This window comes from Coturnix japonica, chromosome 12, assembly GCF_054131305.1.
Source record: "Coturnix japonica strain WE chromosome 12, WE-NBRP24, whole genome shotgun sequence".
Classification (NCBI taxonomy): Eukaryota; Metazoa; Chordata; class Aves; order Galliformes; family Phasianidae; genus Coturnix; species Coturnix japonica.
In genome coordinates this window covers 16,029,241-16,041,826 of record NC_140674.1, presented here as the reverse complement: position 1 = coordinate 16,041,826, position 12,586 = coordinate 16,029,241, and the positions used below count along the sequence as shown (strand labels likewise).

At 42.2% G+C, this 12,586-nt stretch overlaps 2 long non-coding RNA genes across 3 annotated transcripts in view; one reads left to right on the top strand and one right to left on the bottom strand.

The window, feature by feature from the left end:
- LOC116653824 (uncharacterized) overlaps nt 1-12,493 on the bottom strand; it is a 47,443-nt gene extending 34,950 nt beyond the window's left edge. Inside the window, exons 1-3 of the long non-coding RNA XR_004308302.2 lie at nt 12,356-12,493; nt 4,152-4,305; nt 2,074-2,147 (exon numbers count right to left, since the gene is read on the bottom strand). This is a non-coding gene — a long non-coding RNA (uncharacterized LOC116653824). The remainder of the gene's footprint in view (nt 1-2,073; nt 2,148-4,151; nt 4,306-12,355) is intronic.
- Nucleotides 1-12,586, top strand: part of LOC107318136 (uncharacterized) — a 185,974-nt gene that overhangs the window by 143,359 nt on the left and 30,029 nt on the right. The window contains exon 2 of one of the 2 annotated variants that reach the window (XR_014933289.1): nt 12,384-12,451. This is a non-coding gene — a long non-coding RNA (uncharacterized LOC107318136). Of the gene's footprint in view, nt 1-12,383; nt 12,531-12,586 lie in introns of those variants that run through there. The other variant, XR_014933288.1, reaches the window with a different exon arrangement.

Sequence of the window (12,586 nt, the reverse complement as noted above, 5' to 3'; positions counted from 1 at the left end):
TTCACAACAATTATTGGATCATTCTCATCATCTCATTCTCATCGTGGGGTGTAAATTCCTCCTTGTAGTTTCAAAGGACTTTATTCATCTGAGGCTCGTTGCTTTTTGTAATAACAGAAAGTAAAACCATGTTTTTTATGTATGTGTTTCTCTCTGTATAGCTGGGAGGATGGTTAAAAATGTCCCTAACACTAATCTTTGGAGCATTTCAGCTGGTTTGGAATTCTATAATATGATTTCTGGGACTTCATGGGAAAGTTGAAGGGAAGGGGAAATTGCACAATGAACAGCTGAGAAAAAGTTGCATTCTGGCACAGAATCATGCAAATGGGGCACATTCTTCAGTTTTCTCATGACGGATTGTCTCTGAAACTACTGAGCCAAGTTGCTGAAATGCTAATGAAGGAGAAGCATCAATGAGCAGTGTCATCCTGAGGGCTTCTGAAGGGGACAGAGTAGGAGACAGAGGGAGGGGGCAAGGGGGAAGGAAGGAAGGAAGAAAGAGAGAATGAAAAGAAACCAGGCAGGAGGAGTTTCAAATATTAGGGCTGGCCCACTCTTAAAATCAAACGGAGGGGAAAAAATACAGAGCCATGATGAACTCTGATGAACAAGTTCCTCCTGGCTTATAAAAATGAATAGAAGCATTTACGTGCCAGTGAGTTTGACTCATGGGGGGAAGCAAGCGTGGGCACTGATAAAGTTTGGGGCTACCCTCCTGTTTTATGCATGCATGAGATGAGTGTGGAAAGAACAGGATCCAGTTGCAGAATATAGAGGAGTTATGCTTAATAACTTGGCTCTGAAAATTGTTACCACTTACAATTTCCTAAAAAGCGGTTTCCTTATGAAACAGACTTTGACTGCTTCTGTTTGTTAAGAAAAACAATTGCTTTTCCCCCAGTCAGTATCCAAACTTTATAACCAGATACTCTGATGCTTAGCTGTCAGCACTCCTTGAATACTGCGCATATACTTACTATGTGTTGAAGCGCACTTCTATCTGAAATTCACCACTGGCTCTGTTTTATGAACTTTCAGAATTGTTCTGTTCTCACTCAGATCCCAGCATTACCAACAAAAGACCTCAATGAGATGATACTATGCTATTTTGACTGTCTGGTTGGAGGTCCTGTGTCCTCATTGTTGGTGCAAGCAGAACATCAATGTCATAAGTGTATACGCAGACAGGGCATGAAACCAAACTTTCTAAGTTTGGTGCAGAGCAGTGGACGTGTCATGGGACTGGCAAGCTAAAGCCCTAGGTATTGATCTCATCTATTACCTCTGGCAAGTCTCTTTGCCTGGGTACAAGGAGTGGTAAAAACAGCATGATGCAATTGCACAGAAGCTGAGATTTTTCTGAATGTTTTGGGAATGTCTGTGCCACGTTGGGCCTGCGTACCTTGCTGTGTTACTGTTGTACATCAGTGTGCTTTGGTAGACTGCTTCAGTGCTGATTTGGTGTTTTTTTTTTCACTGCTTTCAGAACCTCAACAGTACTTACAACCTTTCAAATATGTTATCTGTATGTGCGTGCACAAATTGCTGGGTGGTGCTTGCCTGCCCAAATAGTTATTTTTAAGTTTATACTATGTCTTGTAGCATTACTATAGCATCTAAAAATATTAAACACGGAGCAGGACTTGTGCAAGCCTCAAATAACAAGGATCATCCTGACACAGCGAGATGGAGGCAAATGTAGGAGCATAAGAGCTCCTGCCTGCATTCTCACAGGCAGCAGGTTTGGGGTAGTGCCACCACAATGGCCACACCAGTGATCTAGTCCCACTCTTTGGAATGGGGTTGGTAGGCATCAGCTTGAATAAGAGCACTTGTTTGAGGCTGTTAAAACTAGACCACAAGGATCAGACTTCACATGGCAATGGACGAGCCCTTTGATACTTAAAAAGCACAAAGCACATAAGCAAACCTCTGCCCCTGCAGACATCTCCTAGAGGTCAGCCAGAGCAGTCAGCAAGGACTGTGCCAAACCAGACATTTACTCCTCCTTCATTGCTGGACTTTCTCAAATTGTTTTCCGACCTCTGCAGGTGTTGTCGGATTTCTCACCTTCTGAAAATCCTGCTTGCATGGCTGCTTCATTCCACTGGTTTCCCAGATTGATGCTGTACCTTCCTGGTTTGCTGTGGAAAGATTGCCATCTCAGCTCATTTGCACTGTTCAAAGGTGGTAAATGCTGAGATGAAAATATGAGCTTATTTCTGTAGAGAGATTGTGTAGTTCTGAAACTATTGGAAAGTATGTATACATTGGGAGGGACAAGAGAGAAAAGAGCTGCTTGCATTTTATGGCTTAGATTTGAATGAAAAAGAGATTCTTCTTTAAGAGCTGGAGGTTTTACAATGTTCTGTCCAAGCAGCAGCGAAACAGTAAAGAAATGAAGGGCAGGTGATCACTGCACAGACCATCCTATATTTAAAAAAAATAAGTAAATAAATAAAATCAATATATAAACACAGATGAGCAAGAAAAACCTGAAAGCCCAACTAAGGCTATAGTCCAGGTCTAACAGGAGAGCAGCGTGTATATTGGCACCCAGAGTTTTGACTGTATCTGCTCAGAAGAGTTGAAGAACTTTATGATTTTTTCCAATTTCTGATATCTCTGAAACAAGAACTTTTGCTCAAAAGGTCACCTCAAATGCCATATTGTGCACAGAGGTGTGATTGCAGTGAACAAGAACTAGGAGATCCTAAAACACAGTGACAATTCCTAACATGCCTAATTGTGCTCCAGCTCATATAGTACAATGGAGAGGACCATCCTGTTCATAACAGCGATTATGGAAAACTGCATGGGCCACTCTAGCTAGACATAATTGGATGGTCAATAAATCATGTATTCCAACTGCTGGAGCTGTTTATTTGACCTGTTTTAATTCAGTTGAGATGGAATAATACATTTCTTAAGGAAATATTTAGGCATGTTAACCTTTTAGCATAATAAATCTCATCTTCATGAGTGTCTATAAGATGTTCATGTTTCTAATAGCAATGAGTAAGAACTTTTTAGACATAACTGATTCCGTTCCTGCTAGTTGTACGACTGACAGCGCTTTCTCTGAACCATTTGAACTGTTTGAAAGTTTTATATGAAACCATGTAGGTATTTTTCACCATACTATTTGACCTGCTCTCTCCCATTCTGCCAGCCTGCAATTTACTTCTTCTGACGTATCCTTAATGCGAGTCCTGTTGTGCCACTGTCACCTTGAATTATGTTTATTTTGAAAGTTTGTGAACATCCCTGTTGTGCCCCCTAGGGAAAAGCACTTTGGGACTGACTGCTGAGAATCTGCATTGCAGTGTTTACTTTGCTGGAAGTCCAGCAGCTCTGTGGGCTGAAACTTGAGCGGAGGCTACCAAGTCTGCTTTAGAAACAAATGGGACTTGAGCCACACAACTTCCTAGGTAATGTAATAGAACCTGCAGAGCTCAGGACTATGTTATGTTAATTCAGGCAAATATCCATTTATGGGACAATGTAACGATGATGGTTTGTTTTGGATGGATTATTGTCCATGGTGCCACTGGGTTCTGACAACACTCTTAACAGTGCAGTTGGCCAGCAAACATCAGCTGAAAGTTTATGCCATACCAACTTTGGAGGGATTGAAAAAGCCATAAAACAGTGTGAAACTCAACATCCTGACATATGTATGGGCTGTGCCCTATGAGAAGCAGGGGCCCCCAAAGTCACCTACTCTTTTGCTCTTCCTCATTGCCAGAAGAAGCCTTTGGCATCTTAGGTGGTGTTGCTCAGATTAAATCAGCCTTAGGCTGCTCTCATTTACACCATGGTCATAATTCACCTTTCCATCCCAGAAATAGGTTATTCCCCACCTTTCCAGTTGTACGTCAGTCTGGCAGGAGCGTCTTTACAGCTTTGCAGGCCAAACATAATTTTTCTAACAGCACCCTTTCAGGAAGGTTACTGGATCTGTTGAGTCTTCCAAACTACTTCTTTGCAATGATCATTGCAGAATTCTTCTTAATCAAAACCTGGCAGCCTCAGTGAAAGATCTCAGTAACTTACAACGTTGCAGAAGTCACACACAATGCATTTTTAAGGCAAATTGAAAGCATTTCTAGAGATTGAACCAGTACCTGTATCTCTTCTCCGCTCACCTCTGCTTAGAGACACACTGGTCTGCTGGACTCAAGGTGTGTCATCAACATACTTGGGAAGAATCTCATCTGGACTTCCATGCTGATGAGAATTTCTCTGAGTCGGTGGGAAATCTGCCTTGACTTCATGGCAACTGGATCAGGCTTTCTGCTACTAAAGAAAGAAACCCATTTTCTAGGCTTTGAGTGCTGCAAAATCTGTTGAACTTTTTAAAAATAGTAATGCCATCAAACTGACTTTTATTCCTTCATATTATGGCTTGAAAATCGTACAGAGAAAAAAAGCATAAACTCATTAAGCCTTAATCTAAACCAAAAGTTTGGAGCCAAATGTCCATGTTCAGTCTTTTCATTCTGTAAACAGTGTCCTATTAGACAAAGATAACACATAAGGGGTACAGATGACAAACAACACGTTCATAGGATCTGTGTTCACTCTGAACAGAAGGGAAAAAGAAGTGTGTATTTACCAGTAATTAACATTTTAACTAGTGTTTGGTGAAATTCATAATGTGATTAAAAAAATAAGAATTCCTGGATTACAGGGAAGAGCAATTACTTAAATAAAAGCTACTGAAAAGTTGTCTAGAGGTATATAATAATAATAAAAAGATCCCCCTCCCCAGTGGGAAATGATTACACAGTAATTCATGCCTCTCAGTCAAATATCAGAAAAGGATCCCATAGACCCGTAATTAGCAACGTAACAAGCAGAGCCTTGAGAAAACAAGCTGGTCCTCAAGACACTAATCTTCATTGCTAGCACCCATCCAACAGGCTTCATCTCCAGGAGTGAATGGGGCAGGCAAGACAATAAAAGGACCTGTACTATAGAGCCAGCAGAAAAATTCCCTGTGCTCTACTTTTGAGTGGCCTTCAAGGGGGTAGAAGGAGGAAAAGTAGGAGGGGGTAACGCAGTTGTGCCCTCCACCCCCATCAGGAAAAAAAAAAAAAAAAAGAATGAAAGAGAAAGGGAAAGAATCCAACTTGCTTCTGCAGAAGCTGCCTAGCGACATACAACTAATTAATACGACTGGTCTTCTGTTTGCAGATCTTGTTATCAGTAAAAATAATAATAAAATGAGCCCTAGCAGTCTGGATATCTGCAATTACAGTGTGAATTGCATGAGAGGATTATATGAAGTGCTCTTGGCGTGGAGGGTGGGGGACCAAGGCGCTTCAACTTGAGAGCAGCAAGCAGCTGCTTTGGGGCTTTGCACCTGCTGCTCACCAGGCTGTTTTCACCTCTAGACGAAAACAGGCTTCCCTCTCTCTTCCTCTGTCTCATTTCCTTTCACGCAGCGCACAAATGTAAAAACAGAGAAGGATTTGTATTTATTTAAAAAAAAAAAAAAAAAGAAAGAAAGAAAGAAAGAAAAAAGAAGGAGCAAGAAAATCGAATTGTCTTCTTAAAGAAGTTTTGCTGAAGCAAGATGAGAGGCATCTTACAGCAGTGAAGGGGAATCTGAAGATGGAGTGGGGGCCAAAGAGACGGGCAAGCCGGCTCCATTTTAATGCAGAGGCAGCAGACAGAGTGCGATCTGAGATTGGCAAAGTTTCAATGTAAATCCAGGGGGGCAAGGGGGATGGGGCTGGGATGAGAAGAAAGGACTCTTTTACTGTTTCATGCTTCTAAGTCCTGCCGATCAGCATAAGCTCAGCTCGACATTCTGGGAATAGCAATGAGGCACACACAACAATCAAAACACCCTAAATCTGTTTGATGATTCAGACACTTCGTGCATCTGCACCGACAAAATGGGACTTCAATTAAATAACTTGCAGATTTCCACAGAGGGGGGAAAAAGTCGGGGGAACATGAGGATTTTTAATTAGTAACTCCAAATACAAGCCGTTTTTTTAATTAGGTGTTTGCACTACCACTTTATTCTTAAAGGGAGATTTGTAAGCGCGTGGGATTGTTGTGAAAGAAGATCCTGGACAGTTTGTTCCTAACATTTTGTTGCAACCTGCATTTGCTTCTAAACAGCTTTTCTTCAACAAATGAAACTCAGCCACAATTCTAAGCAAGTTGTTCAAATTAAGGCCAGGAGTTTTTTGAAAGCTTTAAGTACATATGCACATCCATAAATACACATATGCACATATGCGTAGCATCCTGGATACCTTCTGAGGACCCTGCAACAGTTTTCCTGTACTTGTGATAGTTCAGATTACTCTCTGTGGCTAACCTAGTTACAGATATACATGTACTGTAGGTCGTTATATACATAACTGGACGATACACAGGGTTTAAACAGGGATAACAGAAGTTTGTTACAAAGCCAAAAGAAATTCCCATTTCACTTTACTGCACTACTTTTATCCAGAGCAGACCACTAATGATTGCAAGCTTCAGATTGTGAAAAACGATGGGTGAAATCTCGGACCCTTTGAAGTCATTGAGTGCTTTTCATTGACTACTGGGGTCAGGATTCACGCTCAAAATCTCCTGAGTGTGTTCTGGCATGGCATGGTAATGTATGTACATGTCTCTCACACACACATGCACTGTGAACTTGCAAAATCTCCCCCTGAAAAAGCATCCTTTCTGCGGCAAGCCGTGATTTTGGAGCCTGTGAGAACAGATGCATTTGGTACATTTGGTAGCCTGGCCTACTGGTAGCATTGGAGTGTGGAGCCTTCTTTGTTAATTTTTAAATATGAGCACAGAGAGGAAGCAGCAGCAGTAATGTATTTTTGTGTCTTTATCTAGTTTGTCTTGGACGATTTTTGTTTTGACAAAGTATTTACAATGATTTCTTTCCCCTCCTTTCCTTTTCCTAGCAGGGGTACAGCAAGTCGATCACATAAAGAGGGACTGTGATCATTTATCCAAATGCAAACAAATTGAAGCATGAGGATTTACCACAGACTGACTTTCTTTTTTAAAAATTTATTTCATGTGTTAATACAAAGACTGTTTAGCAGAAGTAGAATGCCAGGATTTGCATATGAATAGGTACCTAAAGATCAACGAGATCAACTCATTAGGGCCTGAACATCTAAACATAGGAAAGTCAAAGAGGCCAGAGCTCAAGAGCCGGGCTGCTGAGATTCCCAGTTACTAATCCATGCAACACTGCAAGTTTTTAACTTAAAACTATTTTTTCTGCCTTAACAAAAAAAAGATTCCTTTATCTGAAATCAGTCCAAGGAAAAGAAATCTAATGATTGTGTTTGGGATCCAAGTTTCTCCTTTGCTTCAACGTTTCTACATGGCTTTGGGCAATTCATTTGGGAGGGGACTTATCTCACTTAGCAGTTGCTGGCTAGAAGGAAGGTCTTTTCACTGCCTTGTCATCCAGGTTCCCTTTGCACTAAACCGACACTTTCCAAAGAGCTGTTCATTCTCGCTGGGGTACTCCCTCCTAAGACCATCTAAATCTCTGACTGCAGGTGCTTAGCTCATCCTCTTGCCTCTGCCCAGAGTCTCCCTGAGTAGCTCAGACTACAGTGAGTATGGAGCCAATATGCCTCAGTTCATCGTCTGTAAAATGAGATTAACTGATTAATGCTACCTCTGTATCTCGTGGGTGAGTTAGGAAGTGGCGTATATTATAAACCATAAGATGTTCTGATATTAAAATAGTAAGAGTCATATGGATGCCATAAAAAGATAAAGTCCCGATCCAGTATCTGTGGCAACCAAGGGAATCTCTCCTCTGGCCTTTTGTGGGTATTAGATCAATCAATCCCCAGTGACATTATCCATTCACTGCAGAGTAAGTGAAGGTATGGCCAGAATTTTTCCACCGGCAGAGAAGGGAGAGGGTATGGGAAAGCCCTGACCTTACTCTATGCTTGAATAGTAGGAAGAGGGAAAGCACAAACAGGCTTTCAAAGCTGCCCACAGGATTTGGACACATCAGCTTATTAATGTTAGCGGAAATTGGGCATCCACATCTCTGGAAATTTCAGCCTCTGAATTTACAACACAAAAAAAGCCTGACCACAGAGGAGATATTTCCCTAATCTTGGCACCACTGCAGATTTTTGTTTGAGCTTCCTTGGATTAGACCTTTAGTAAATGGCACTGCTCGGATGTAATGGGAAGGACACATTTACTCCTCATCCACCCCAAGGTGCCACAGCCCAGTGTCAGGACAACGTATTCTTATGGCTAGATCCTGAGCCTGTCATTAAATCTGCCTTTTGACCTTGGGCAAGTCACTTAACCTCAGCTTCCTCTGACTGTAAAAATGTAGATAAAATATTCCTCTGCCTCATGGCCATGTTGGGAAGATTAACAGTTAGACATTGTTCTGAGAGCCCTGAATAAGAGCTCTGAGTGCATGCAGAGTACTGTTTCTATTGGATACTGCTTTCTCTTTCTACATACAGAAGGGCTGACTTTTAAACTGGCAAGAAGCCCAGGCCCGTGACTAGTGGTGTGCCCCATTTGAATGCACAATAACTACAGTTGCATGCACAAATTGGGTATCCGTGCATGGAAACTGGACACACAGTTGTTTACAGAACAGAAGAGCTTCTTTCTAGCTCTCACTTGTAAAACTCAAGGATTCCAGTTAGTAAGTAGAAAAAGCAGTACCACCACCCGTGAGATACCAAACAGTTCCTAGGCAGTGTTTTAAACAGGTTCATAAGATATAATACCATCCCCTTCAGAGACTGCAAGGTGGGCGCTCGATGTTGACCTGAGCTAAAATATCACACTGATTCTCCACCTCTTGCAGGCTGCTTTAGCTTAAATGTGCCAAGTGAGTTCCTTTTGAGGAAGCTGAGAAGGGAAAAGATCTGCAGGTATTTTGTTTGATGTGTGTAAATCAGGCCTGAAATAAATGACATAAGTGCAGTTTACTCTGAGATAAACTGGACTTGGCTGAGTATCTGGCACTCTTTATACATGAGGCCATAAATAAAGCACAAGCAAGACAGCATACACGTTGTGCAAAGCCTCAGGAGGGCTGCTTTGCCAGGTGTTGGGCAGGATGGGTTGGCTGGGGAAAGCACTCAGCTCTTGGCTCCTTGGGTGGTGATGTGCTGCTGTCGGGACCCCAGCAGCTGTGGTGGGAAGGAGAGAGGCTGCCACCCCCTCTGTGTGCAGTCTGATCTTCAGTCATTTTCCAGGATCATAACTCCAGGAGGAGAAAAAATCTCATGAATAACATGAGGGTGAGAAGAGATCCAAGGGGGAGTGAGGGCAGCGTGCTGCTGCCCAGAACAGTGTTATTTTTCTCTCTCTCACAGAACTTCTTGCTGTGCAAAAGCTAAATCTTTAAGCAGGAGCATCTCCTATCTCTGCAGTCTCTGCTTTCTGCCTGGCTGCTGCTGGAGGTATCTAGCAGAGATGGCAGCAAGTCCTCCCATCTGCTGTTCTACGCCTTGCAGCTTCAAGGCCAGCCTTACCCCAGCAGCTTCCAGGAGCCCTCCCATGCCCCAGCCTCAGTCCCTGCCACAGCTCCCTTATCAGTAGGAACTGATGCACCTCTCACACCTCAGCACACCAAAAGGAGATGATATTCTGGAGTGGCATCAGGCCTTGCTGCCTTATTTATGGGGAAGGAATGGTTGTGCTTCCAGGCTGTATGGGTCTCTTCATGGTGGGTGAGCAGCATCAGCTTAGGATGTCCCCATTGCTAGGGCTTATCTGCTTTAAGCAGTAATACACTAATTTACTACTGTGGTAGGAATGATTGAAATATTTAGACATAATGGAGGAAGTTTAATAGGGTCTACTGAGAAACCCAGGTGTTTAGATCAGCTTAAAAATAATAACCTTCTCCCCTGCTGAGCACTTTCTTTTCACAATAAGCTCAGCTTTTATTCTTAACCATAAAGACTACCTCAGACAGGAAATTATTCACGTGATTGGTCTTTACAAGTAGCGGAGGGTTTAAACTCGGGGCTGGAGAGGTCATTAGTGGACAGCCATGTGATTAACCTTTGCTTGCCCGTTTCTTTTCACACTTTGTTAACAACTCCCATTATTGCCCTTCTGTGTCCCAAGGAAGTAGTTTATTGACAGTATTAAAAATACATAGCTACAGATTCCAAAGAGCCCATCCTTGTGTAAAATGTCCAGTAATTTCTAGTCAGATCAAATACATGGGACAAAGCCTCTCAATTTCTGCCAAAAGGGAATCCAGAGATAAATTTGCCCACTAGCACTGGATTTGGGTTAGCATCTGTTTCACCCATCACAGGACCTGTTCCCTAGTCTGTCTCAGTTTTATACTGAGTTACAAAGTTTTATACTGCTCAAAACCTAAAGTTTAGTTAAATAGCACTGGTAATGGTCTTTGTAATATACCACAGCTTAACAGGAGTCGTACTACCTGCTCAGTGTCTTTTTGAGTGGAGATGAGCATCCAAAAGACTTGAACAAAATGATGCTGTATTTCCATACTGTCTGGTTTGAGATTGAAATAATCTGTATAGTATTTGTTTTCAAAGTGAACGAGCAGCCCTTCACTTCTGCTCTGAACAACTCTGCCCCTGGTACTTGCAGGGCAATGGGCAGCACGTGTTGCTCTGTCCTCACACCTGTATGGGTGACACGGTCCCTCCTTCTAACCTACCCATTCCCAGAGTCTTGTGCATGGTAGGACCCCTTCCCATCACCAGAGAAACCAAGACACTGAAAAAAGCAACATAGAGGAAAAAGTATAAAGTGATGACAGAGGAATATGAGTTCTGTGAAAATAGCGCTGGTGGCAGCCTCTTGCACTTGTCTGGAATTTGCAGGTGTCTTGTATAAAATTAATAGCAGAGATGGCATCAAAAAAATACCGCAGCAAAGACTGGGGGCCGGGGAGAGCGGGGGCCTCTTATTTATTTTGCATTGTGTTGCAGGATAAGTTCAAGAGGGAGGTGAGGGGGGGGAGGTGTTCGATAGAGGCCCTTCCAAAGCAAAAGGCTCCTTGGGACAGAAAGGAAAGTATCAAGGCACTCTGACAGAAAGTGGTTGAATGTGTCTTTTCTAGTTAACTTCTGTGAACTGCTGGGCATTTCCATGCATAAAGGGGCACTTTCTTGGCAGCTAAGGAGGCAGGGCAGAAGTCAGAGAGGGCAAAAGAGGAAGGCAAAGGGGAACATCAGTTTGTGAATGCAAAACTTACAGTAGTTGTGTTTTTTTTTTAAGTTGAACATGTACACAGAAGAAAGCCCCCAGGCAGCTGTAACTTCCTTAGCTGGCATTTATTTGGCAGAAAACCCAAGCCTCGGTGAATGTACCAGTCCTTCAGGAAGCATCCACCCACGGCATTAGTCAGCCTGACCTCAGCCCAGTGGGGTGCTGAGCTCCTTTAGTTCCTCTGGAAGTTGCTCAGAGTTGAGGTGCTCAGCACCTCGCTGCAATGCGGCTGTAGCACAGGGTGGCTGCAGTCCTATTCTGGATCTGCAGATTTCACTGGCTGCCATTGGACGAGATGAAAATGAGAAGCACAGTGCTGAAAATTTACAGATGTGTATGCAAGATGTCCTAGAGGTAGCTCAGGTGGCTACAACATTTGTGGTACACAGGTAAATCATTTAATGCTTGCTCAGCTGTCTCTGTGCTACATCTTGGGTCAGACAAAGAATTTGGCACACCAATTCTTCATCCATAACAGTGCCTAGATTTTTGGTTTTAAAACAAAAAAGAGAAATGAAGGTATGTAACAGAACTAAAAAATAAAATTGTCTTTAAGGAGTATGAGAGATTCCATAAAAATAGATAACAAGAAAATCTCCTTTCTAATCTTTTAGTTTTATATGCAGCTATTTCTCAGCATATAACCCAGATCAGAGTAGACCTTCATTAATGACAGCTGTATCAGAAGGGAGACAAGAGTTGAGTTTTTTTGTGAAAGCATTAGATGAGATGATATTCCACATAACACACAAAATCAATTAAAGCTGTTGAAGCCTCTGTGTACTCTCAGCTTTCTGGAGTTTATCATTTCACTTTAAGAATTAGCTGCTGGCTAAAATTTGACATACAAGAACTTAATGTAGGAGCATGTTCTAAATAATAATAATAAAAACCACTTTGACAGCTTTATAAGTTATTACAGTGTTTCAAAGAAGAAAAAAAATCTGTCAGTTCAGTTTTTCTTAGGACCCCCTGGAAACAGTTCTGTCTGTTAAACAGCAGTCCCTGACATTTGGGAATTGTTTATAAGTGTTGGGAGTGAAGCCAGGTACTTCAGCTGAGGCATATTTCCAAAAGAAGTTATTGCAGGTGTGTTTTATTAACTCACCTCCCCATGCATTTCTTCTGTATTTTAGGTCATGGACTTCAAGGGCTGGGTCTCCTTGTTCTACTCATCTTGTTTCATTCTGACTGCGCTACAGAGGTAGGGTCACATTTGGATTAAGTCTTGTTGTGCTGTTTTGTTTTGCTTTTTAGCAGTATTTAAAAAAAAAGAAAAAAAAAAAAGAAACTTGGCTGAACTTGAGGTTCTTGAGAGCTCTCAGCTGGGGTTGTTTTG